The sequence below is a fragment of the Rutilus rutilus genome (assembly GCF_951802725.1).
Source record: "Rutilus rutilus genome assembly, chromosome: 11".
In the NCBI taxonomy this organism is placed as follows: domain Eukaryota; kingdom Metazoa; phylum Chordata; class Actinopteri; order Cypriniformes; family Leuciscidae; genus Rutilus; species Rutilus rutilus.
Window position 1 is genome coordinate 11,704,524 of NC_140216.1, and position 27,590 is coordinate 11,732,113.

At 37.9% G+C, this 27,590-nt stretch overlaps 1 long non-coding RNA gene across 1 annotated transcript in view; it reads left to right on the forward strand.

Moving 5' to 3' along the window:
• The window catches only part of LOC311299379, a 143,406-nt gene extending 136,903 nt beyond the window's left edge, over positions 1–6,503 (forward strand). Inside the window, exon 4 of the long non-coding RNA XR_014629110.1 lies at positions 5,841–6,503. This is a non-coding gene — a long non-coding RNA (uncharacterized lncRNA). The remainder of the gene's footprint in view (positions 1–5,840) is intronic.
• Positions 6,504–27,590: the final 21,087 nt, after the last annotated feature.

The window sequence follows — 27,590 nt, forward strand, 5'->3', positions numbered from 1 at the left end:
TTTATTCAGTGAATTTTTACATCCATGCGGAATGGATACTGCTTGTGATGGCGAAAGATTTTCGCATGCAGATTTTGTATCATATTCAAGTTAGTTGATTTTTCTGTTTACTAATAGAAAGCTGCTTGGCTTGAAAGTGACTACTTGTGAGCGATAATTCATGCATCACTTTACTTACAATGGACAGTGGACCTTTTTGTTAGTAAAATGTTGCTACTTTTACCAATATAATTTTTTACATTATTCATTTTTAATATAATGAATAATTATAGATATTATTATTATTATTATTATTATTATAACTTCAAAAACAAGTGGAGTATACAGTTCTGCTTATCTATTTAACATGCATCTAAGTGTTTCAAAGATTTATTGCTACTTAAAAAGTTTTTGCTAATTCAGTAGTTAGTTAGTTAGTTAGTTAGTTAGTTAGTTAGTTAGTTAGTTAGTTAGTTAGTTAGTTAGTTAGTAGTTACCGAAAAAATCTTTCAGAACCTAGGTTGCACAAACTAATCTGATTGGATCTGGTGATTTCAGTCAACACTTAAAGCTACACTGTGTAATTTTTTTAAGTTGATTCTTAGCAAAAAACACTTTGTTCTTCCAAAATGATATGTGCTCATTAATGTGTAATTACTTCTACCAACTAATCAAGTATTCTCATAAGCGTAGAATCTGCCATTTAGAATATACGAGTGAGTCGCTCGAATGGCGGCAGCCATGTTGCGCCTCCATCTTGAAAATACATTAGCCAAAGAGGGACATACCTGGAAATTCAAGCTTCGCCTTTCGCGTTTTTACACTCAGTGGCACCGTGACGAATGCGAGGGGGAGATTGCTCGCGACTGTAGGAGTTAAAACGCCCTCGGAATGGGAGGGGCTGGAAAGTAATATTCAGTTGGTAGTCATAAACAATTTCACCGCTAGATGGGAGAAAATCCTACACAGTGTAGCTTTAACATCTCGTCATTTTGGTGTGCAATATGCATCCAGACTAAAAAACACACTTCAACCACACACAGACACAAACACAGATTAGAAATATGAAAGTGTCATGGACATTATCTATCAGATTGATATCAAAATGACTTCACGTCCATGATAAATCACCAAAGATAACTTGCAGGTGCTGCTCTACAATCAAAGCACAGATAAGAAACGCTATTAGGACCTCTCATTGTGCTGCTCTTTCTTTATTGAACATCTATAGCTTGTCTCTATTATAAACGGCAGCCCCATTTGTCATTCCGGCAGGCCACTGGTCCTCTCACTCACAGATACTTCCTGACTTATGTCAGAAGAATAGCTGATTTAATGACTTCCGATAGAAGAGGGGTTGGCGTTCGGCTCTCAGAATTGCAATGCTCTAAAGCTAAAGTGCGACCTGCTTATTTACGATGTTGGATGCCCCAAGATGCAGTCCCTATGCTCTCTTTTCTGTTTTCATGGTATTGATTTTTTTTCCCCCAGTATCCATCATATCAATCCTCCGCAAAGAGACTACAGATCCTGAGACATGGTGCCCTAAGTGGGGATGCTGAGACCTGTTCCCATGACCACTTGGTGCTTGATTCATGGCTTCTGGTGGCCATGATGGATGGATTAGCCATCACTGGTAACTCAGTTAGCATCTTCTGGCCTGTAAGTAAGTGGGGGGGACGTGTGGCATTGTAGATTCCCAGTGTCCATTTGTGTCAGGTTGTGATTTCATGTCCTGCACTGACAGCCTTTGACCTCCACTCTGTAAGTTTGTGCTTGGCTTGATTTTATATCAGCTCTCTGTCGAAGTCTTTATGTGGTGTTTGGCGGTAAAGCAATAATGTTTTTTTATTTATTTTTTCTTCTTTTAAAAAAGAACATCAGGCTGCTTTATGGTCACGGAAAGTCACTGCAGTCCTCCCCCAATCCTTTTAAAAATGATTTATCTGAGATTGATTCATGGAGGATGTGAACAGTATGAATCTTTAAAGTGTTCCAGGAGAAGATGGTATAGCTGAAATCTGTTTGCTAGATGTGTCCGATGAAATAATGTTTATGGCTCCATTACTTGATTTGTATTTATTTATTTTAGTTATTTGTCTATGATTTATATATATATATATATATATATATATATATATATAAATAATAATAATAATAAAACCATAAATACAATGACTTGAATGCATATTTTAATATTGGATCAAGATGATGATGATGATTTTTTTTAAGGTTAAAAATACCATGGTTAGGGTTAGTCCTGATATTATAATGAAGAAAAAAAAGCATCATTAAAAAAATGTAAGATTCTTAAAAAGAAAACCTTTTGACCATATTTGCAAAGCAGTTTTGTTCAAATGTTATAAATATAATTGACAAACTTTTGTCTGCCAGATCAAGTGGTGCAACCAACATGAAGAAACAATTAGAAAAAAAGCATAAAATAGTAAATGAAACCATAGAGATGACCCCTGCAATGTTTTTTTTTATCTCATAAACATATTTTAATAAATGTTTCCTCGCATGATACAATGTCAAATGTTTGTACTTGTTTTTGCATGACATTTTTTGAGTCAATAAAACATTTTATAAATGTTTTTCAAAATAACATGAAACCAACATAGAGTATTTCAAAGAAACTGGCACATGTGTTTTAAATTAGACTTTTTGAAGATTTGTCTTCTTTTCTTTCTTAATACGAGTCAACACACTTCTTTGTCGTTGACCCGTAGTTGGTTGTACTCAGAGTCTCATGGTTATAATTAAAAAACTGAGAATATTGCTGCTTATAATAAAAGGGTCGTTGAAACTGACAAAAACATTTGTGTTTACAACAGCCATGCTGTGGACTCCAGTGACGAACTTACTACGTGATGATGAATACGATGAAAAAGGCAATGACAATCGCCCACTGTCCCGCCGCAGAGACCTCATGATCTGCATTTGTGTCCATGGCACCATGCTAATCTCTTCATTAAGTTTATGGCCGGTCAGCCAACATAACTCCTCACTGCGGCAAGCCTTTGTTGTACGAACTCTGTAGTATGTTTACCAGTCGCCCTTGTCCTGGGGCCACTGCCAGAGTGTGTAGGAGACAACAGAGGACAGTGTGTGCTTGTAAATAACACCATTCTCTCAGCATGCCTGCGTGACCGTCTTACTATATGACCACCCCCACCACACCTCAAAACATTAGCAGAGGATCCCTCTATGCCCAAGGACTCGTAACCTCTGTGAACCTCTGTGCACTGGGCGCTCCCTGTCTTCTCAAAGAGAGTCTGTTAGTCTCCCTCAGCTTGTGTACAACCAGCACACAACTCGAGTTTTGTTTCTCGTGTAAATTTTGTTCTTCAGCTCTGTCCGTGAACAAGCCCCGGTTGTGTGTGGTGTAGTGAAGAGAATGGCTTGGTGACGGAATAGAAAGAAAGAGCAGACTGTGATGCGCTCAGTCTTTGTGTGGACTTCTGCATTCATGGGCCCATGTGACTCCAACAGCAGGGCCTTTGGTTTGGCCTGGCCACAACACCAGTGCATTGTAAATACCCAAATGTGTTTGGAAGCTAATCGCTGAGCATATTTTCATTCTGGGCCGTCGTGCAGTAGACTTTGCCATAGTAAAGAATCTGGGAAGATGCTGACTTGTTTTGAGCTCTAAGACTACGACATGCACCAGGGGCAGTCCTGACTCACTTGGTGGCCTTGGTTAGATAACACATTGGATGGATGGATGGATGGATGGATAGATGAACTATCTATCTATCAAACTATAATTAACTCATTTGATAATTTATGTACTTTACACACTTATTGAACTGAACTGGATCAACACTTAATTGACTTGAACTGGCTGAATAATGACTCCTATTGTCTTTTTTAGCGCTGCTTTACTGCAGAATTTGTATTTGTCTCATATTTGAAAAGGTTTGAAATAAGTTCTCATACTTGAAAAAGCCACTTTCGCACACAATCCTGGTAAATTACCATAAAATTACCAGAAAGACTTTTCCAGTAAATACACAAATGCGCTGTTCAGAAAGCAACAGCGTTCTGTCTTTCTGTACCAAAAAAAAGCTCAGGCCACTGAGCAATATAATTGGCCCAAAGCAGACTTCTTACGTCAACACGTTCTGAGCTCGTATCTGCTCTGGTGTTGTGCCGAATTCTGACCCTGTCAGATTATTACTCCCATCCCCCTGACTGAGTCCCCAGTATAGGTAGGTTTAGGATTAGGTGTGAGGGGGGGTTAGAATTAGGCAACCAGGTAGCAGCCTCAACAAGGGGGGTAATAAATTAAACAAGTTAATCCTGTTCTTTGTTCACACACAGCTTAATACTGGTAATTTACTGGTATTGTTACAACTTCCCATACCGGGAAATTGGCAGTTTAAGTATAGTGCAAAACAGTGTAAAAACAAATTTACCCGCATTTTTTTAAAAGGTCATGTCCTGTTTATATGTGATCTCTTTACAGTAATTTACTGGTAATTTACCAGTAAAGACTGCATGTGTGAAAGAGGCGACATGATGGTGAGTAGATGTAGTTTCAATAAACAATAACAAACTTTTTTTTTTTTGTCTACAATAAACATGTAACTTCCTTTGATGCTTTTTTTTATTTTGAAAATTGCATTCAAAATTCATTTAGCAATGTGGTAAATTAATTGGAAAAATTACTTTTAGCATTTAGCAATGTGGATGATGCTTCTAATACTGCAGTGCTTAGTTTTTATTTTTTTCTCTATTCTCGAGAACTCAGATAAGTACTGGATGAACAAAGGAGTTTCATGTATCTCAACTTGTAATACAATAAAAAGTGATGAAATCAAACAGCACAAAAGAGGGACCGGGCCGTCTCGACTTGCCTGCAGCAAATATGCAGTAGCAGATTTGGGATCTGGCTTTGTTCTGCCGGCTTCTTTGTCTGGCTCGCTCTGCGTGTTGTCTGAGGGCTAACACTGCTTTAAAACAGAAGTCCTACTGGGCTCCAATTAAGACCAGGAGAAGAATTAATGAACAAGTCCTCCAAGTCAGCCTCAGCTCTCAACTGCTCTATTTATCAGACTGCTCAGGGGGACACATGGTCTCAATTCAAACCCACAATTTCTGTCTTCACTAAATTAAATATGTGTAATTTATGTTTTTATAAACATAGATGACCTTGCCATCAGCTATAGAAGTTCTAGTCATTTGAATCTTTCTCATTTTTACCCCTCCTCTCTTCATTATATTGCATTTCATTTCCCAGCATGCCCATAAGCCATGTTCAGGTTTCTCTGCTGACTATAAAAATGGATGGTTGGAGGGCAATTGGGAAAAGAGGGATGTTCTGTAGAAACACATGCTGTTCAAAGTATTTTCCAGTCAATAGGTGCAATAGACTTCGGTGTTATTTTTTCTCCCTGAACTGTAAATGAACAGCTTTTTTCCCCCAGTTTTTTTTCCAGTGTGACATGCACCAATTTGTATAGACAAGTTCCTTTGTGGAAAATCTTGAAGGTAGAGATTAAATTGAAAGTAAATGAAGATTTATGTATGTGATGATACTCCATCATCTTCCTTTGAAAGCAATACATTGCTTTTAGATACTATGCTTGCTTGAAATTAATCTTGGGACTTGCATTGATCTTTCGAAATACCAAGATAAATCATTGCATGTTTCAGAAAATCCCAATTATTATTATTATTATTATGAATATTCAGGTATTTTTTTTCTTCTTGAAGCTAAAGATGCAAATACCTAGCATGGGGTTTGCGTATTTTCTTGCATATGCAGTGTTGTGGACCGGATGCATTTATACCTGTCCTCCTGTGTGCGAGCAAACATTATTTAATGTCACTAACTCACGCCCTTTACCTTTCAGGTTTCAGCATCCAGCCAAATTTTCCATCAATTAACATACGCATATTGTTGCGTAAACAGAAGCAAGCGGCCCAGAGCACTCCTCCCAGAGATGGCATAACGGAGAGACCCTGATGAAGACAGATCCTATCGTTAACTTTGCACTCAAACGGGGCCCCACGGGGAACCGTGTAAATGCTACTAGCCTTTTCTCCTAATGTTGGTGTCTCTGTTATAGATTGTTTGCCATTTTGAAAAATATGCAACTGTGTCTTTTGCCATTTTTTACATCTCTGCATGAGGTACCACCACCACTATGCTTGACTTCAACACTAAGAACATACTCAGTCATGTATGATGATAATCGCTGCCTGAGACTTTTTCTGTTATAAATAATTTAATGTATGTTTCTGTCATATTCATGTCTCAGTTATAGCTGTGACTAAGCTTAGTTGAGCTTTTTTATTTTTCAACACAATGAGCTAATGCTATTGCGGAACAAATTTACTCGCAAAAAAAGCTGTGATATTGTTAATGAGCATTTGCATGGCATGTGAAATAGTATCACTGATTATTTTTGGCCAATTAGCTATTTATTTCTTAACTTTTCTCTTTATTTATCTTTCGCTGTATCTTTTATTTAAGTGTAAATGTGGTGGGGTACACGAATGATACTTGAGGCACCACTTGGGGAGTCAGTGTTTTTTTAACAAATCAGTTGAGTGAATGATTCAATGGCTTGTTTACAAAGACAATTGCTGAATTCTGAACAGCATACTACATACTACTACGTTCTATGGCAGGAATAGTAAGAGCAGTGTGCAGTTCAGAATTCGGCAAATCTCTTGTCTAGTTAAGTTGATGGTGACGTGTAGCCAAGTATGGTGTTCCATACTCAGAATTTGTGCTCTACATTTCACCCATCCAAGTGCACACATACAGCAGTGAGTATTGAGCACACATCGTGAACACACACCCAGAGCAGAGGGCAGCCATTATTGTTGCGGCACCCGGGGAGCGACTGGTGGTCAAGGGCGCTGACCTTCGGTTTACAAGTCCAACTCTCTAATCATTAGGCCACAACTGCCCATGAATGATTAATACGCTCTATGCACGAACGCTGCTGACGTATTTCCGGTAGAATCTCAGCCAGCATCTTTACTTCCGCATAGCGCGTTCTATAGCGAAGTGTACTAGTGGCAAAACTTTCATAAAATGTATTTTCTCAGAAACGGAGACAACGATTTTAGAAACCGATTCGCTAGTCGGATTTTGCATGATATGAGAGAATACTCACCCTCAAAGTTGTCGATGTAGTTCAAAATATATAATTTAAAGCCCTTCTCTTTCTTACTCTTAGGTGTGACAGCTAACTGCCTAACAATATTGTTAACATCATTCATGTTAACCGCTGCAATTTTTTGAACAAATTGGTTGAGTGATTTCTAAATATAAGCCTATCAATGCTTTTGAATGAATCATTTGGGTGAATGATTCAGTGAATCACTCAATAGCGACAGTGTCTGAATTTAGAATAGAACACTACCATACTAATCTATGCAAAATATATTTGTATTGCAGAAATAGTAGGACTAAAATGCGTTCCAAATTCATTGTTACTTGTTTCATGCATGGCAAAGTAACCTGCAGAAAGAGTCACGGAAAATTCAGTTTCAATAATGCATAGACTGACAGTTTGTCAGGAACACAGCCACACACACAAACACAAAATCATTCTACTTAGGCATATTAGCAATTATATAATTGGCTCTTAATGTTGTGATATGGTCAGCACCGCAGCCCCAAACAGTATCCTGTATGCCAGTAGCCCAAACCCTGCCTAGTAATCTTAGAAACTACACCAGTCACTGATGTTTGTGTCAAGCTGTCATACTTCCCAGCAGTACAGGAGGAGAAACGCAAGGAAGAAAGAAACCATCTCTCGCCTCTCATGAAAAGAAAGCTAGTGTTTTGTTTGTTTGTTGTTTTGTGTTCAATCAATACAGCCGCTATTTCTTTACAAGGCTGACAGCACTCCGTCAACAGCAGATACCTAATATTCGGATTTCATACCTCCCCCTGTGCTGGGCCTCCAAAGATGGACTGCTTGATATTGACAAACAAAGCTCACAATGCTCCTCATTCATTTTGGGACAGTGGTTGGAGGCTGTTCTTTTGCTCTGGAAAAAAAGAGAAAAAAACCTAGGTGCCCTTTTTATAAGCCCTGAGTCGCAGAGAAAGAAAGATGAGGTAATGCAGAGTGAGAAAAGCAGCTGATAAAGAGCTTCTCTCTCCTCCTCTGTGCTCTGTCTTTTTAACCCTCACCCTCTGTCTTTCTTTCACTCCCCTCTATCTCCAGGGCACAGGCACAGGTATAAAAGAATCACAAATTGTTTTTGGCCCGGGCCCAAGTAAGCCAATCACTGTCTAACCGGAGTGATCTCATTCCTATTAAGACCATTTGTTCCATTCTAAATCCAATATCTGTACTGTCAGTAATAATGCAATTTCAGAGGGGGTGCAGGCGAAGGGAACGAAGACAGGATAACTGGGAATGTGACTATGGTGATTTTACCAATGTAAGCCTGGAAGCAATGCATTGTGGGCTGTATTCAAATGTATACGTAAATGCCAGAATAGATATGACTCAAAGAGGTGACCTGAGAAATCACACCTGTCTCTGTAACAGCCCTTGGTTCTGTAAACAACCAAAAATAGCCAATCTGAAAAGGAACTGATCAGAGAGAACTCACTGCCTGTCATGTTTGGATTTGATGAAAGTGGGTGTGCTGTCTTGTCTTTAGAAAATGGTATATTGCCAAGATGAGGTGTTTAAAAGCATTGGGGTGGTTTAATTGCAGGGGTCAATATTTAGCTAGTTAGCCTAGCAATTAGCTCCTGGAGAAAGGCAAATATTATTATATAACATGAATACATATTGAAATTGACTTTCAAAATTAAAATGCATGTAGGCTAAAACACATAAATAAAACAGATATTATAATAAGTATAATAAAACCTATAACCTAAATGTATAATCATGCAAAAGCTATCATTCCCATTTATTCGAATGACAGTTGCTCTGCAAACTTTTATTCAAAATATGTGGCTATTCTCAAGTGTATGGAAGCTTGTTTCCGCCACAGAATAAATATAACACGCAATTCCAACTTACATAAAAAGAAATAGTCAGTAAAAAAGTTTATTACAGTTACAGTTTATAAAAGACTTTATTACACTCAATTTTGTCTTTATAATGCACAATTGAAAAAAAGCCAGTCTTTTTTCCCCTCAGAATTTAACTTTAGATATAAATTCACAATTCTGACTTTATAACACGCAATGGCAACTTTATATCATGCAATTCTGACTTATTTCTTATTTCTCGCAATTGCAAATTGACATAAAAACTCGCAATTATGTTTAAAAAAAATTTGGGGTTTCTTTATGGCGGAAACTAGCTTCCATACAAGTGGCTATAAATGTAGAAAAATGTTTTTTGCTTATAGGATGTTTCGATATGATTGACTCAAAAAAACTGTCTCTGGATTTCATTACGCAGCATCTAAAGCTGAACGCTAATGCTAACAGCTAGCTTTGAAAATAGATGTTAGCTGTTTTATTTGAGTTAAGTATGAGCCTCATGAACTAGCCTGACTGAACTACCACCCAGAGTATGAAAACTTAATTCCATCTGTCACTCACTGTCAACTATACAGCAATCCACTGTTGTTGCATCAACATTTTGCTTTAATATCTCTTCATATTCTTGACATTTATCAACTCATATTGCTGTCTGTGCAGAACTGTAACTGCAGGTATCTCCCATGGTGCCGTGTTAATTGTGAGTAGCTGGCTCATATCTACGAAAGTGATCAATAGTGATTTCCCAGAGTACCTAGTAAATCATGGGAAAAGTCAAACAAACATGTGTGTAAACAAACTCAGCAGTACTCAACTCCAACACAGCACATGTGAATTGGCCTGACTATCTCTGAGGACCCGTTCAGAAATAATGCTTTTGTTGGGAGAAATTTTGCTTCCATGCAGACTCTGTTTATGAACTAGGAAGTGCTACATTTCGATTACCCGCCTGTTTTCGGAACATACAGTCCTTTTGTAATTTGATCTAAAAATGCATTCCCTCAGCATTTGTACTGTTGAGAAATGATTGGTAGCTTATGGTGTTAGTATGAAGTGATGCTGGCTTTTGTCTTGGGACGTTAGAGCGTGGTACTCAACCCACAGTAGCCTTGAGCGGCTCTTTAATGCAGCTGTTGCTGCTCAATGACTCTATGACTCAATTTTCTCTTAAAACTGCAGTTAACAAGTTTTCATCTGAAGATTGTTTGTTGTTGTCAAAAAGTTGCATCACTCTGACATGCCTCTATGTTGGGTGGTGACCAGTCAATTGTATAATTAACCTTGTCTTGCTCACCGAAGTCTTACAGATTTGTCAGTAGCAAGAAAAGTATCTACAGCTATAGGCTCAATAAAGGAATTCAATCAAGGAAAAATTTATTTTCAACCGAATGTTTTACTCTCCAGCCTCGTCCCACTTGTGTATTCATTTATTATTTGTAAATTATATATATACACACCCAGGTGAAAAGGACGTACTATTAAATGCATTTGAAATTCAAAAGGTATGATCATGCATTTGTATTCCAAACATGCTTGTTTGAAGTGCATTAAAAATATATTGCATTGCATTTAAATATATTTCTAAAAAGTATACTAGAAGTATATTGCATGGTAATAATTATATCCTTAGTTCTGCTTTTAATAAATATGCTAAAACACAAGCATTTATTTAGTGATTTTTTTTTATTAATAAAAAAAAAGTGTGTGTTTAAAGAAAACATATTTAACTTATTTAACTCTTACTTAAAGTATATTTTATGTGTACTTTGTGTAAGAACATACAGCATATATACATACATATATATATATATATATATATATATATATATATGTATATGTATGTATATGTGTGTATGTATATGTATGTATATATGTATATATGTATGTATATATATATATATATATATATATATATATGCTGTATGTTCTTACACAAAGTACACATAAAATATTCTTTAAGTAATAGTTAAATAAGTTAAATACGTTTTCTTTAAACACGCTAAAAAAAATCACTGATATATATCAATGATAAAATACACAATGATATATATATATATATATATATATATATATATATATATGTGTATACCTAAATATAATAAGGTTGCAGGCTAAAAAGTTTAACACAGAAATGTAAGGCATTTGATAAAAAATTACTTGAGCAGTGAAATCATGTGGTGGAGGTACAACTGGCCGGTTATGTTATTTCTGTTGGTATTACTTTGCAAAACTCAGCTCCATGCAAACAATGATTTATTCATAGTTACAGTACACCCTTAATCTTCCATTCTGGGATACTAATAGTAACCAGATTTATCTTTTTAGCTCATTTCATGAGTTGGGGGACTGAATATAATCAACTCTTATAAAGCGAGTCAGTCTTGATGAAGGGAAAAGGCTATTTTTGAAATGTGGCTCTTGGAAAGAAAAGACATTTGTCCACTTGGCTCCTCAACTGGCTCCTGAAAGGGTTGAATAGCTCTAGTCTAGAGAATGGCAATGTTCAGAACAGTAATAAGCTGAATGATTTGCACACAATGAATCATAGGTAGAATAAATGGCTCGACTGGTTCACTGAATATATTGTCATTGCAGAGCGAGGACTGCTGCTTCATAAAAGCCATTGATGCTGGCTAAAGTCTTTATAGTCATCTTTTACGAAACAAGGCTTGGCTGGACAAGGGTCATCTCGAGTGAATTAGAAGGCCAGGCTTGATTTATCTGCTGCCATGGACAGCCACTCTCATGTGTGTTTGGCTGCTAATTAGTGCCGGCCCTCCTCTGGAGTGTCACCTCAGCAGGCCCACACAAATGGACAGTGCTTCATCTTGCCCAGAAAAGAAGGGGTTGCCACAAAGAGGGTCTTAAATTACTGCTGTCACTTTAAACACAGGGTCGCCCCGGGCCTGCTGCATGCTGGGATACCTTCAGGAGGCCTCTCTTTGTCTGAGGGGGGAAGGCTGGTCACAACAAACAGCAGTTCCTTCACGCTGGCTGCTTTGAATTCCCCTCTCTCGACCTCCCGTACGGACCCGGCTTGAGGCGCAGCACGCTTAGGAGTAATTCAGGCTCCCTCAGAGTGGATCACCATGCTGTAATCCATAAATGCATGAATGTCCGAAATGAAAGAGACGGTGACGCTGTAAAGAATACGGTATAAAGGAAGAGAGGGATGCAGGAAGGAAGAGATAAATAAAATGGCAAACCTCACTTGTGTGCCCCCAGTGTGAGGCCGTGACTGAAAGGCCGACCGAAACGCTGCCTGAGGAAAAGGATACAAAAAGGAGGGAGAAACAGTTCTAGATGCGTTTCTTTTTCTAGTTGCACTTTTGGTTGTCCCTCTGTGTCAGTATCTGTTCTTTTCTCACCGCTGCATGTGCCGACTAAGAGCAAGAGGTGAAGTTCAAGAAGTTAGTTTTTTACATTTCAATGAGGCTTATAGTCTTCCTTGAGTGTGGTACCTGACATTCCGGTGGTCAGCGTCCCCCTCCCATGCTCCTGCAGGTGGGCATTAGGTGAAAGAAAAGAGTTTTAAGTCTTGCCTCACCTTTTCTTACATCTTTTGAAGCTGTATTCATTCTGATAAATCTCGGAAGCGGCTCCCTTAACTCGCACCGCAGCTCCAGATAATGTAGTGTCTCTGTAATTGGTCTTGAAGTTCCCAGGATCTTGCTCTCTCACTTTTAACAATGATAAAGACTCTACTGCAGCTGGTAAGGTTTTGAATCATTAAGATTCCCCTTTAATCTTCTGTCTACGTGCTGAATGTTTTAGGTGTATGAAGGAGGTGTGCTTCATTGTGAGAATATACTCCTTGTGGTGCTGCTCGCAGTTCATCTCGAGTTCACTGTCAGACCTGTTTCTCTCATCACATCTCTTCTCCAGAGGGTTCTCATGTTGCGGAGGAGTTTTAACTTTGGATTCTCATCCTTTAAAATCTATATTGAAGTGTCATTAATCACTGGGATTTTGAATGATACACTTTGGCTATACGTCCTATGTTAGTCCCTGTTTTGTGATGTACCACATTAGTCAAGAATGGTACCGATTTCCAGAGTTGAGCAAGCAACTTGGCAAAGTAGAAAACCTAAACTCAGAAGTCTAACTTGTGATGTCAATTTAGGCTGTTTTGACCACTATTTTGGCTGATTAAATGAAAGAAAGAGTCATTTATCCAGGCCAACCCATTCTCTCTCTCCGAAAAATTAGAATGAAATGTCACTTTTGAGATGTTAAAGCAGGGTTCTTGAACTTTTTTTCCTAGAGCGCCATCCAACTCAAATCAAACTCACCTGCCTGTCATTTTTTAGAAATCCTGAAGACCTTGATTATCTTGTTCAGGTGTTTGATTATTAGGTTTAGAGCTAAACTCTGCAGGACAGTAGTCCTCCAGGACCAGATCTGAAGAGTCCTGTGCTAAAGGGACCCTTTTTTGTCCTTATGCAATCTACTGTATGTTGGGGTTTGGTTTTTAATTTCAAAAGCCACAATAAATTATTTACATTTCACTGTTTAGACATTTCAAGCACCTAACACAACCCCTACTCCTAAACCTAGCCTATATATATACTCAAATAAAAATCAAGATCAATGCTACCTCCATATTAAGAAATGTACATTAATCTAATAGCTTTGCTACTTCTAGTTACATTTCTGCTTAATACTGCTCACTTTCTTAAGGTTTTTTATATGTTTTATGATATTTTATTGCCAGTTCTGGGAGCTGACTCTACAGTTGAATGTACATTCATCAGCATTTTCATTAGTGAAAGAGCCTATTCTCCAAGGCCATTTTGCTATAAAGAACATTTGTTTCTGTGCTCTGTATGTAACACGAGCCACTAACACTCCTCGGCAGTCTGAGATACTGGCCCTCTTCCCTGCAGTGTACAGTAAATACCATGTTCAGCACATTAGCGCAGCTATACCTGCCCTCATTGCTGGCAGATGTCTGAGTGGAATGCAGATAATGAGGAGGAAATGTGGGACTGTCGAGTGGGTGATAATGCTCTTGGGAGGGGGACACGGTTAGGGAACCCAGATCCAGTCCCGGAGACGGACAGCCAATGATGTGAGTTCTGCACCCTAGCAGAGTGTGCAGCATGTGGGATTTTACAGTATGCGCTCTACCCAACAAAAGAGAGGCTTCACACTGTTCTGAGTAGCATAAGGGCACATCTGCCTGATGGAGAGGCAATTCTAGGAGGAATTAATTGACTTTCTACATCTGATATGTGAACAGTTCACACATCCCATTCAGAAATGCTTTGAAACTGAATTAGTCGCTCCTTTTCTGAGAAAAAAAGAAAAGAAAAGAAAACTCAGTTTTTAAGTTTGCAGAGTTGGTTTGAATACTGTAATGATTAATCTCATGAACCAGTTGGTATGATGTTATGCGCCTTGTGACAGTAGAAATGTGTCAACCGGTAGAGAGTCTGCCATACCGTCATACCACCCATTGTTAAAAAGAAGTACACTCTAGCATACTTTAGAATAATCTACTTAATTACAAACTAGATATAATGTTTTCTTACACTTAATTGCATGCTAATTGCTATTAAATTGAATCTTTATTTGTCATTTCATAATTATTGATGTTGTCTTTTGAAATATGATTAAGTGTACTGTCAAATATACTGACAAGCATTTGTGGTCAACTAAATTATAATGTAATTTCTACTAAAACATGTTTAAATATATTTGTAATTACACATTTTAATGAGAAAGTTAAGAACTAAATGTAATTTAGAATAACACACTACATTTAAAATGTTACATGTACTATGTTAGTCAAATCAAAATAAGTGTACTTTTTTAAATCAGATTTTCTTTTTTGTTATTAAATTTCCCATATAATCAACTATATCATGGTATTTACAGTTACAGTGATATAAGATTTATTTATTTTTTCACTGACTCCTAATGTGACCAAATAAGGGAACAAATTTAGCACCATATCAAAAAAAAAAATTCTGCAGCCACTGTTGCTTTATGCCCAAAATAAGAGCAGGGAATGTGTGTTGTAAAAGAAAGCCAGAAGAGCTTCCTCATTCATGTATTTTATTTTCTGTTGGGACTTTCTCAGTCTGCTTGCTGACTGTGTGTTTCACAGCTCACTGTTGCCCCCTATGGAGACTAGAGCGACACTTCCTCCTCCTTTCAGCATGGCTCAGACTCTCTCCTTCCTGCCAAAGGATCCAGTTCCTTCTCAGTAATCTCTCTGACACCTTGGCTGGAGATGATTAATTGGCATTAAGCACATTAGTGGGGGTCTAAATTACCCCCTCCACTCATTAACGACGAGGCCGTTCATTTTTCAGTGCGCTTTTAGACAAGTGTGGAATCTGTGTGACACAGGCGGACCTGGGCGAATGCTCCGCTGGGGTCTCACTGGGCCCTTCATCAGCCACTCCATCTACTCCTTCTCATCAAGCAACGCCACAGAGCATAAATGGGATTGTGATGGTGTCCCGAGCACGTCTCACATCTGTCTGACTGCCTGCTGGAGAAAAGACAGGGGCTTGTCGGACCCGAAAGGTTGCGGCATTAGCGTGCGTGCGCAAAGCGTGACAGCTTATTATACAACTGTTTCCTTAGATGGATGAATTTCGGTAGCCATATCTAAGCACTCAGCTAATTGTTAATGGACATCCTGAGATGACTGAAATTAACTCTTGCACTGAACTGTCATTAGAGTTACTGTGTAGTGTCTGCTTTCATGCCCTTTGTTGCATTTAAAATAGGTCCACGTTTTGATGAGCATAACAATACCCGAAATTAAATAAAATTCTCTTTTATTAGTTTAGTAAGGTTATGTACACTCAGAACGTCTGCATTCATGTCAGTGTTGCAAAGTAACTAAAGTAGCAACACTACAAATGTAAATGCTTTATTCAGTAGCATAACAGTAGCTCAATTGTTTCAATGTAGCATTTCTGCTAACACTTTTCCCAACATATAGCAAAGTACAGTAAACAAAATGTTACAATGTCACATCGTATTGTGCACAAACTGAGGAAATCAAACGTTTAAACTATTGTCTTTCTCTCATATGAAGTTTTTAAAATTCTGATTCCTTTTAGTGAATTGTTCACTTGGATGTTTCACACGAACTAATCGATTAAAAAAAAAAATGTATTCAAAATCCCTGCATAGTATGTCACAGCTTTCTTAAAGCAAAATGTTGGTATTCTTACTACGTTATTAAGGTGTTTTCGAGCCTTTTAGTATAATTTAACTGGTTTTATGGCTCTGGCTAGTTGTGTTTATAGTGAACCTCAAGGCAGATGGCAAGAGCAAGAAACAAAATAAAAGACTCAAAAACAACATGAAACCTAAAAACCTTACACTAGTCGAGTTTAGTGTCGAGATCCTAATTGAGATTCCTTCATTCATAAACCCTCATTGTTTTTGTGCCAGAGAACAACAGCTCTGATTAAATTACAGTGTAAATTAAGTAGTTATAGGCCTTTATTTTAAAAAGATATTGCACCCTTAACTAGCTTTAATATGTTTTGTTAGTAGCTTGCAGTGTAGCTACTTTTTCAAATTAGTTGCTTAAATGAATATTTCACGTAAAAATAAAAATTCTGTCATCATTTACTCACTCTCAAGTTGTTTCAAACCTGTATTAATTTCTTTCTTCTGCTGAACGCAAAGGAAGATATTTTGAAGAATGTCAGTAACCAAAGAGTTGATGTACCCCATTGACTTCCATATTATGTTTCTCTCCTACTGTGGAAGTCAATGGGGTACATCAACTCTTTGGTTACCAACATTCTTCAAAATATCTTATTTTGTGTTCAGCAAAAGAAAGAAATTCATATTGGTTTGAAACAACTTGAGGGTGAGTAAATGATGACAGAATTTTCATTTTTAAGTGAACTATTCCTTTAACTGTAGCTCTTAGCTTGCCATATTTTCTAAATAGCTTCGCCAGCACTGAATTGTACATATGCAGTGCTTGAAATCCATTTGTTGCCTTTGTAACACAAACAGCACATTTCCATGCCAATCATCGAAAGCAGTCTTCTGTACCACACTTATTTATCTTCTACAGCCATTCATTCCCCTGTGCTGGTCCCCCTCCACTGGCTTTCACTGGCACTTAATTTCTATTAATGGCTTTGCATTCTCAGGTTTAAATAAAATTGAATGTTAGACGGGGCGCATTCGCTGCACATGAGAAAATATGCATTGGCCATTATCGGCCATAATGTGTTGGCTCACAAGTAATTCCATTGTGTTCACTGTATGTTTGAGTGAATCATTTGAATGGGGAGATTTATCAACCTGCCTGCATATTTTAGGCCTGAGCTGCATCCTACGCTGTGAGTGGCTACAAGTTTACGACCTTACGACCAGTTCGAACAAAAACATTTTGTCTCATGTTGTCTTTCGTGACCAAAGACTCACTGAAAAACAGTTTGGCGCATTAGTTTATCCAGTTTCTCCTTGTCTCAAGGACATCTTAAGTAAAAAAAAAAAACATGCAGTTTACCTCACTCTTCCCTATGTTATGTCTTGTTTTTGGAGTGTGTGAACTTGTTCGTGCTCTCCAGAGAGTTTTGAGACTGCCCAAAATAGAAGTGGGTCAACCCCGTACTAACACAGTATTTTAGGAGTGTTTCCCCTGATACTGTGCAATGGCTCAACTGTAATGTTTGACTGATTGCTGTCTGCAGCGCTGAGACTCCGACACAACAATGCAGCTATTCAGTTTTGCTGACAGAAGGTCTTTTAACCCTCTCTGTTCCCCCAGTGTTTCCTCTCTCTGTTTTTTTTTTTTTTTTTCAACACACACACAATTTATTGATAAAACGCATGCATCACCTACAATGCTTGTAACATTTTTAACATTAGGTCAATTTTATCATCACATTTATATTTCGTCAATTGTCTGAAAAAAGGGTAGTACCCTTTAACCATGTTTCAAAGACAATAGAAGTAATTATAAAATTACATATAGAGATGTACTTATATCCTACTTAAGTTGAGTTCAGGTAATTGCATTAATTTAAATGTAATCATTAATTTTAATTCTAAATAGAATGCACTTAAGTCTGAAAACATTACATTCAATTTGCACTATGTATGTATTTTCTTTTAAAGTATATTATTTCGGTTACACTTTATTTTGATGGTCCCCTTTAGACATTCCGTTGACTATAAGTAACGTTGCACCTACATGTCAACTCTCATTAGAGTATTAGTAGAATATTAGTAGAATGTCTGCTTAATATCTGCTAACACTTTATTTGTTGATCCCCAAACATTCTGCTGACTATAAGTAACTTTGCAAGTGCATGTCAGTTTTATTCTACTAAACCTAACCCTTTATTCTACTAACCCTACCCCATCTCCTATCAGTCTATTAATATTCAACTACTCTAATGAGAGTTAGTTGACATGTAGGTGCAACGTTATTTATTGTAACGATGCGGGGTTGAATCACAGAAGGAAGCAGGATCCACGTGCAGCAGCTTTATTAGATCAACTCAAAACTAGACAAGACTTAGACTAGATAACAGGACTCAGGAACCAAACAAACAAAGACAAGAACTCACAAAGACTGAGACTAGACACAGGGCTTAGGCAAACAAGCTAAACAAAATAACAAGGGGGCGTGGTACATAAGAAACACCTGGGGAGACTGATCAACATAACGGGGAACTGCTAAACACGGGACAAGACAGAGGAACACAGACATGAATCATTACATTTATATTCAACAGAATGTCTAAAGGGGACTATCGAAATCAAGTGTAACCATTATTTCTGTAATAAGTACTTGTTACACTTTATTTTAAGGTGTCTGTGTTACAGTGTAATTATACATTTAAGTACTGAATAACAATACTACAGTACATGTACTTACTATAAGGTTAGGATTAAGGATTGGTTTAGAGTTAGTTGCATGTAATTATGCATAATGTATAGTTATTACTACAGTAACTATATGTAACGTGCATCAAGGGCACTGTAAAATAAAGTGTAACCTAATGGCGCTTTTCCACTGCATGGTACGGTTCAGTACGGCACGCTTTGGTGCTTTTCCACTGCATGGTATGGTACGGTTTGGTACGGCTCACTTATGGCGCATTTCCACTGCATAGTACGGTACGGTACGGCTCGCTTCGGCTCACTTTAAATGGTACCACCTCTGTTGAGGTTCCAAGCGTACCGTACCGATACTAAAATGTGACGTGAAAACACTGCAGATTACTGATTGGTCAGACAGAAACATCACTACCAGCGTCATTGTATTTACGACACGAGACACTAAACCCGCTAGATTTAAATAGCCAGTAGACAACAGCCAACGCTGTAGCACTTGTTTTAAAAGTACTTGTTTTACTTGTTTTAAAAGAGTATAAACTTCAAAAAAAGAAATGGCTGAATCGTGGTCAGTGGACGAGGTGCGTACTTTCCTCTCGTTGGTTGCCGAGGAGTGGATGGGGAAACACGGAATGAAAAATTCTCGTTTAATATGATGATGTCTTTGCAGTAAAGACGGCAACTATAACGATCAGTCCCACCCACTTTGAAGCGGTACTAACTGCAGTGGAAAAGCAACCGAGCTAAAGCGAGCCGAACCGTGCCGTACTGAGTCGAGTCGTACCACGCAGTGGAAAAGCGAAGCGAGCCGAACCGTTCCGGCGCAGAGTCGAACCGTACCGAGCTGAACCGAGCCGTACCATGCAGTGGAAAAGCGCCATATGTACTCTTGAAAAAAATATGAGAGAAAAAGACCCTAGAAATCATTATACAGTTTCAGAACCGATCAACTGTACTCAGGTTTGCAAAGATACAAAAGTCTGCCATTTCTGCTATAAAGTCAGAGATTCCAAAATAAAATAAAATGAAAAACTCCAAGGCCAAATTTTCTGACCTATGATATTAATTCAATAGCTTGATATTCTTTATCTGTGTTCACTATCTATAATGGCACAAATCTGTCTCTGAGGCAAAGACGATACTTAAGTGTAAGTTATAGAGAAGTCTTTTGATTTTCTTGAACTAAGAGCAACCTCTCAGCAATACAGTTTCCCTCCGATTGTATGTTTTTTTTTTGTTTTTTTTTGAAGACAGGTCATTATATTAATTCATTCCACATTCACTATCATTTTTCAATATGTGGAAAAAATGCACCCTGACATTCTCTTTGAGAAACTCAAGTCAAGCGCCACATGAAAACACACTCACAGATGAATACTCTCAATCACCATCAAGAGAGATATTGCTTATCCTGTGTATTATATTTACAGTTTCCAGCCCTGCTCGGATCACTCACTGTAATGTAATGTTTGCAGGGATAGGGAAAAATTTTATGCATTTCATTTTTTCCAGTCCCATGTGTGCTAAAAATAAGTCAAGCACATTGTGTCAACTCTGAGGTGATTTCGGAGAATGATGTTTGAGTGGAACCAACTCCATGAGATCTCAGGCTGAATTTCATTGGAGGCGGTGAAGCGTGTAGAAGGATGTTTGAACTGTCTCTCCATAGCCTTTGCATAAGGATTAAATTCACCTCCCTAAATTTATTAATCATATCAGATATGAAATTCACTGTCGTACAGGCGGGTATTTGTTTGACGGCAGTAACTTGAGGCCGGTGAGAGAAAGGAGTCAAGTAAAGGTCGCACTTTCTCATATGAGATGGTAGGACGTTTGGACTTTGCATTTGGAGTAGCCCTCTCAAGAGATCCTGCTCTGTTTTCATACCGTGTCTAATCTCTGTCATTCAATATGAGGCGGTGTTCTCTCAGAACGAGTGTCCCGTGCTCCCGTCACAAAAACAGCTCATGCAGGCACATTTCAGTGAGGGTGTCACATTAAAACTTGATAAGGAACATGGTTGGATAGGTCTTACGAGACAAAACTGAATATGGGACCTCACTACTCTGGTAAAGCTGCTCTGACACTATTTATCCGGCTATGCTTGATAGCACTTATTTGTCCGCTGAGATATGATATGCAGAGGTAAGAAGGTCACGGTTACATCAGTGCATTAGTTGTACTTTTACCCTTCCTATATGTTGATGTCAGATAACTATGCTCCCTGTCCTCCCATAGGAATCTCAATATTTCATTTGGCTTCTAGACATTACTGGGATTAAATGGAGAGCAAATGGAGACTTTGTGGAACACAAAAGGTGATTTTGAAAAAAATATCTTAGTTTTTTTGTCCATACAATGAAAGTGCCCTTCATTGACTTTCATTGTATGGACAAACACAGTTCTAATATTGATCAAAATATCTTATTTTGTGTTCTGCAGAAAGACAGTCATTCAGTTTTGGGACAACATGAGGGTGAGACATTGATAACAGATTTTTCAGATTTTTCACTTTTTTCAAAAGAGATTAGTAATCGCGTTTGCTCAGAAGTCTGCGATCAAATGTCAAATACCATGTTGTAGCCGAGACCAGCTCATTCAATTCAAGACCAAAAGAGGGTTGAGTCTAGTCTAAATATTCCATGCCAAGACCAAGAGTACGTAGGCCTACTTAAGACAGAGTCCAGTCACGAGTGCTATAACACTGGTCAGAGATTTCATTATAAACTCATACTTTTGCCTTTACATTTTTTCCAAGACTAAATTCTGGATTTTTTTTTAGATCTAAATCCATTTGTGTAGAACCATCTGAAAGTGAATACTTAAATGAAACATAAATGAGAACTTCCTTTGAGATAATGTACTGGGTCTTTGGCACCAGGCAATCCTCCAATACTACGTGCATTAACCATAAGCTCCATCTCAGCAAGAGTCTAGTGCCAGTGGATGTTCAACTGATTGGGTTTTCTATTACTTTCTATTACATTCTATCACCTGATACAGCAGTTTACACACATTATGGCAATTATGAATTACAATCATCCTAGCAAACTACCGGCTACCAATAATGTTTTTATTATAGGACTATCGACCAGTCGTCCTCGGGGAGGGAGTGGACAGTGGCATGTAATCAGAAGTTTGATTGATGATTTGTTTAGGGTGTATTGACTCAACGTCAGTCAGCCAGCAATGGATTGTAATTCACGCATTTCTCTCCATCTCTGTGACATTAGGGCATAAAGCGACACCCTAAAAACCCACCAGACGTCCCCTAAAGCTACACTTCACCAGAAGCCATTTTGGAGCCTGTAATGACACCTTTTACAGCAGAGGAGAGTATTACTGAAAGTTTTTACTGCATTAGAGGCGTGATGAGGTGCAGTGTAAGTGTGTTTATAGTGGGTTGGGGGGCTAATGGAGGCCAGCCTCATTTTGTTTACTGTCCATTTTCATCATCGTTTTACAGCTGAAAAAGGCGACCTGGGATATCAAGTGTGAAGAAGACTTTAAGACTAAGGGAGCAGCTGATTGTAATGCTGCATGCTTCTCACAACGCTTTACACGGGTGAGACACAGCAGCAAAACTGGGCCGCAATCAGGTCTAGAAGACTCTCTGACATGTAGAGTTGTCAAAAAGTACCGACTTCGGTACCAAGTCGGTACTGAAATTTGAAAAATGTGACGATACCAGCATTTCCCTCTAGCATTTTGAGCGCTATTGAACGGATATTGGATTGGATATTGTGTTGACGTGCTCAACATATATGTCTCTGATTGGGCATTTGGTTTAATGTGCTCAACATATATGTCTGTGAATGACTACAATGATCAACAATGACATCTTTGATGCTCTTCACCGAGCGCTTACATAGATACGCATGGGAGCGGGATCCCTAATATATCCGCTGATTGACGAATCCACAAACGAATCCACAAAAGCGCTCGATGAAGAGCATCAAAGACATGTTTTTGTAGCCAATCACAGACATATATGTTGAGCGTGTGAAAACAATGGCCAATCAGAGGTGTTTAAGAATCCATTCAACAGAGCTCAAAATGCTAGAAGGAAATTCTATTTGCTATTTGCTATTTTTTACATTTCAGTACCGACTTGGTACCGAAGTTGGTACTTTTGACAACTCTAGTAGGATGCTACAATAATATCATTTTGCAGAAATGTTGCCACAAGCATGTTTTTCCCAATAAGCCTAGTTTGCGAAAAGCTTTTTTTTGCCAGACTCTCTGAATATGATGTGGGATGGCAATGCTACCGTAAACTTTCCAGTTTTTCGATTGTCAACAAAGAAATCCCCAAGCAACTAAATCGATATGCAATGCAAGCATTTTTCTATAGAAGTAAGGTAATGAACAGAGAGAATTACACACTTGTCTCTGTAAATGTTTGCCAAGCAAATATTACTGCAGTATGCAGTATCGTGTGAACTTTGACTCACTGATGCATTTTATTTGCTTAAAATTTGCGTGACAAGCGCATTTCTGTGAAATGGTGTTGAAGATTTGCACAAGTTGGAAGGTTGATTCCATGTGGCATGTTATTGCTTTTTTCCAAGTAGTAAGTTGATAATTCCGGATTTCTGAGTTGAATGGAACGCTGCATCAGTTATCTGTTTAGTTCTGGTGGACTTACTGCGTATTTTCTGCCAGGTTGTGTTGACTCACCAAGTTCCACGCAGGGTCTTAGCATTTTATTAACTGGCTGAGTTGGGGAATGCATGGACTTCTGCATTGACCCGTGGATAAGTTCCAAAGCACGACGTCAGCCCTCTGTCAGGGACAAGCATGAAACCTCAGGAGAGAAGAGACCGATGTAATCACATTGAATCTGCTGCCCTGCATCGTACAGACTAGCAAAACAAAGATCAATCTGTTTCGGCAAGGAAGAGTCAGAGAGAGAACAGAGGAAAGAAGGAAAGAGAGAGACCAATACAGAAAAGCGTAAATCTATTCGGCGGTGGGAAATATTGCACGGCATAAGACACAATTGAAGATAAATAAGGCACAGGGCATGACTTTAAAATAGTGCATTAAAGGAACTCTTCGGGGGATTGAAATCACTGCCTGTGAACCCAATCCTAAAACTAAATTACAGAGGGGGGGTGGGCATGATTTCATGGTTCACTACCTAATTTTCCTATACTTTTTTGCTCTCTCCTCCATTCGGTTTCTTTTTCTCTTCTCTTAAACTCCCTCAGGGACAAACACTCTTAAAGAGTAACCGTATGTTAGTTTAGTTTTCTTACAGTGGCTTTCACATAAGTCAATACTGTAACTACTGTTAGCAATAGCATTTTTTTTAGTAGCACTCTATTTTACAGTCTGTTCCCCATGTACATACTATGTGCTTATTAAAGTAATCACAGTAACTGGGTAATAACTAGGTACTAACCCTGAACCCACCCCTAAACCTAACCTTAACCCATGTTACCTAGTTAAACCTAATTACCTTATATTATACGGTACTAACATGTAAGTGCATGTACTGTAAAATAAAGTGCAACCCTTTTTATAGCCACAATTGCAAAGAGACCTTTACTTTAACTATAGGATGGTTCAACTTTCTTTCAATAGACATGAATTTTGAGCTCTCGAAATTATTAAGATTACAACACATTATTTTACTTTTTTAATGATTTAATTTAAACTGTTAATATTTTATATTCAGCTTGACCGCTGGGTAAGGTTTTGCTTTATTTATGGTGCATTCAGTCTAGCATTCAATCTGTTCTCTTTGGATTTTTTTTCTTTCATTCTGCTTTTTTAATTGTTTTCAAGGTAGTTTTAATTAATTGCATTTTTTGATGAAGGAATCTGTTAAATTAGAAAATGTTTCACTAGTGTTCTCAGACTTTTGTATATAAACGTATTTTAAATATACATAAAAGGACAGGCGCATGTCCTGTCTGTCCTCTGGGCAGAGAAAGACAAACAAAGAGGGGGGGGAGGAGGATAGTCATGCCCTGGATGTGGGCATCCTGTTGAACAGCAGTAATGCAGTGTGTTTTTCCCCACAGCAGGGGTCAAAGAAAAATAGGAGGGAGTGTGTCTGTCCACAACCATCAATCTTTAACCCCGAGCACCTCCCACGGCCCATCGCTGGGCTCTCTCATCCCTCACCCACATCTCCCCAAACACCTCACAATCACTGGAGCGTAGCCACTGAATGCATTTCAACTCAATAACACCCTCAGTGTAAACACACACACTTACAGACACACTGAATCTCAATAGCAGCTTGTGTCTGCTTGTTTTATTTTATTTATTTTTAAATTGTAGTGTATCAAAGGTATGAACAGAAAATAGCGATACTCAAATCTTTGGAATTGGATAAAACATGGATGACAAATTATAGTACTGTTGTCAGCTACCATACATGATTTCATCATATCAGTGAGGTTGAGAGGGGAATTGTAACGATAGTTTAGAGAAATTGTGATGGTTAACTCTTTGAAATATGTTATGAGCTTGTCAGCTAACTGATTCATAAGCATACACATTCAATTTTCTTTGGGTATACAGAGATTACTTGTCGTCTTTCTTGAGGTCTGAAATGATATTCAGCTGTCCTGATGTATAGCATATTTATGCACATTAGCATATTGGATGATATTTAACAGAGAAAAAGCCAGAATTCAATTATAATTTTAATTATAAAAGTTGTACAAGTGCAAACGTATTACAATGTAACATTAACATATGTTTCAGTGATTTAAGTGTGTGTGTGTGCGTGCATGTGTGTGCGTCCGCTTGTGGTATGCACACCTATTAACCATGCTTATTATTATTTGAGGACAAATCTGTAAATCTGTGTAAGCTAAATCTGACACAACCTCCTTTTGAGGATCTGTTTTTTTTTTTTTTTTTTTTTTTTTTTTTTTTAGGGTTAGGATTAAGGGTGGGTTAGGGTTAATTAATAGTATTTATAACTAGCTGTATATATATATATATATATATATATATATATATATATATAATCAGCTAGTTACAAATAATATAACCTAGCTGTATATTAAAAACAATAGAAGTGTATATATGGGAAAAAGTCCCCATGGACCAAACCGGAAAAGGAAACAGCTTTTAAATCATACATAATGATGTTTTTTTCCGGTGAGGTTTGTGTTTAGGGTTAAACACTGTTTGTGCAGTATAAAAATCATTATGTCTAAAGAAAGTCCACATAAAACATAAAACCTTCAAGACATTTTAGAAGATACATTTAAACACCAGAAGCAGGGGTTAATAAAAGTACAATTACAATTATGAATGCCACTAAATATACTACTAAGATCCTTTTTTTTATTATTATTATTTTTTTATTATTATTAAAAAGGGATTTAAATTATTTTAAATAGTTTGATTTAGTAGCAATTAGGCTTGCTATTATTCCTCACAGTGAAAAGATTAAGCACCACATAAATGGAAAACCATTCAGTAATATTAAAATGTATTAGTTCAGTAATAGTATTCCTTTGAAGTGTGCTCTTAATTGAGATACAATAAGTTCACACAACAAAAGACCTCTTTAATAGAGGAGTTTAATACTCTCATTGATATTATGTTTTAGTCTTATCAATGTCAATTCATTAAGGAGATTGTTACTTTTGGTAAATACGTAGTATAGGCCTATGTTTCTTATACTCAAAGACATGTTCTTTTTTAAAGAGAGAGAAAAATCAATAGTCTCCTCTGCCCTGGTGGTTTCAGCAGTAATGAGTTGTGTTTTTATACTCAGCTCACTGAAATCCTTTATTCAAGTCTGATTGTGTCCACCTGACAGAGTCTGCATTTTCATTTAAAAACCTTATAGAAGATGAATTCAAACTTCCCAGAATGCCTTTCTAATGACTTTCTCCAAGTTTCCCTCAGTAGATGAGTGGCGGAGAGATGAGAGACGGCCTGGTTCAGTCCCCGACTCCTGCAGAGTGAACGTCAGAATGAGAGAAAGAGTGTGTGTGTGTGTGTGTGTGGTTAACCCTCAGACGGGTTAACCCTTTAGTCGAGTAATCACACTGGGCTAATCCTCTCCCAGACGGACTAGTCTTTGCATCACCCTGCATACAGAAGTAGCCGCTCCGCACACCCGCATGAAGCGGAGTGAATGCAGGAAATCACCCTCCATCCCCTGTGATATCTGCTAGCCCGAGGCTGTGGGGATAAGATGATTGAGGTAACACTGGAAAGAGAGAGAGAGAGAGAGGGGGATGAGGAGGAGGAGGAGGAGGAGGGAGATATGAAATGGAAAAGAGGAAGTCCAACCTAAGATAGAGAATGAGTGAACGATAGGGCAAGCATGATGGAAAAAAGCCATATATTGGTGAGGGAGAGTGTGAAGAGAGGGACAGGAAGGGAGAGATGAGAAGGGAAAGAGATTGGAGGCTTAGACTGCTAGACTGGTCTGTGAATGATAAGGGAATTGAAAAAAAGTGATTGACATCTAATCCATCAGGTCCAAATTCACACATTCAAACACAATAGAGCAGAAGCGGAGGATTTAGATCATCAGCGGGCGACTGGATGATTATCAAATGTCATATGTGCCACTCATGACTATAATTTTTAATCCAATTAATTTTCAAGCACGACAAAGTAATTGTGACCAACAGGAGGTCTTACGTTTAAACTTAAAATAAAAGCATGTTGAGTTGATTTAACTGCAGTTATGGGTGAAAACAAAGCGAATTTATGTTTCTATGCTAATGGTGTCATTTTGAAACTGACATATAATTAAATTCTGAAATAATTATGCCTACAGAAAAAAGAAAAAAAAGCTACA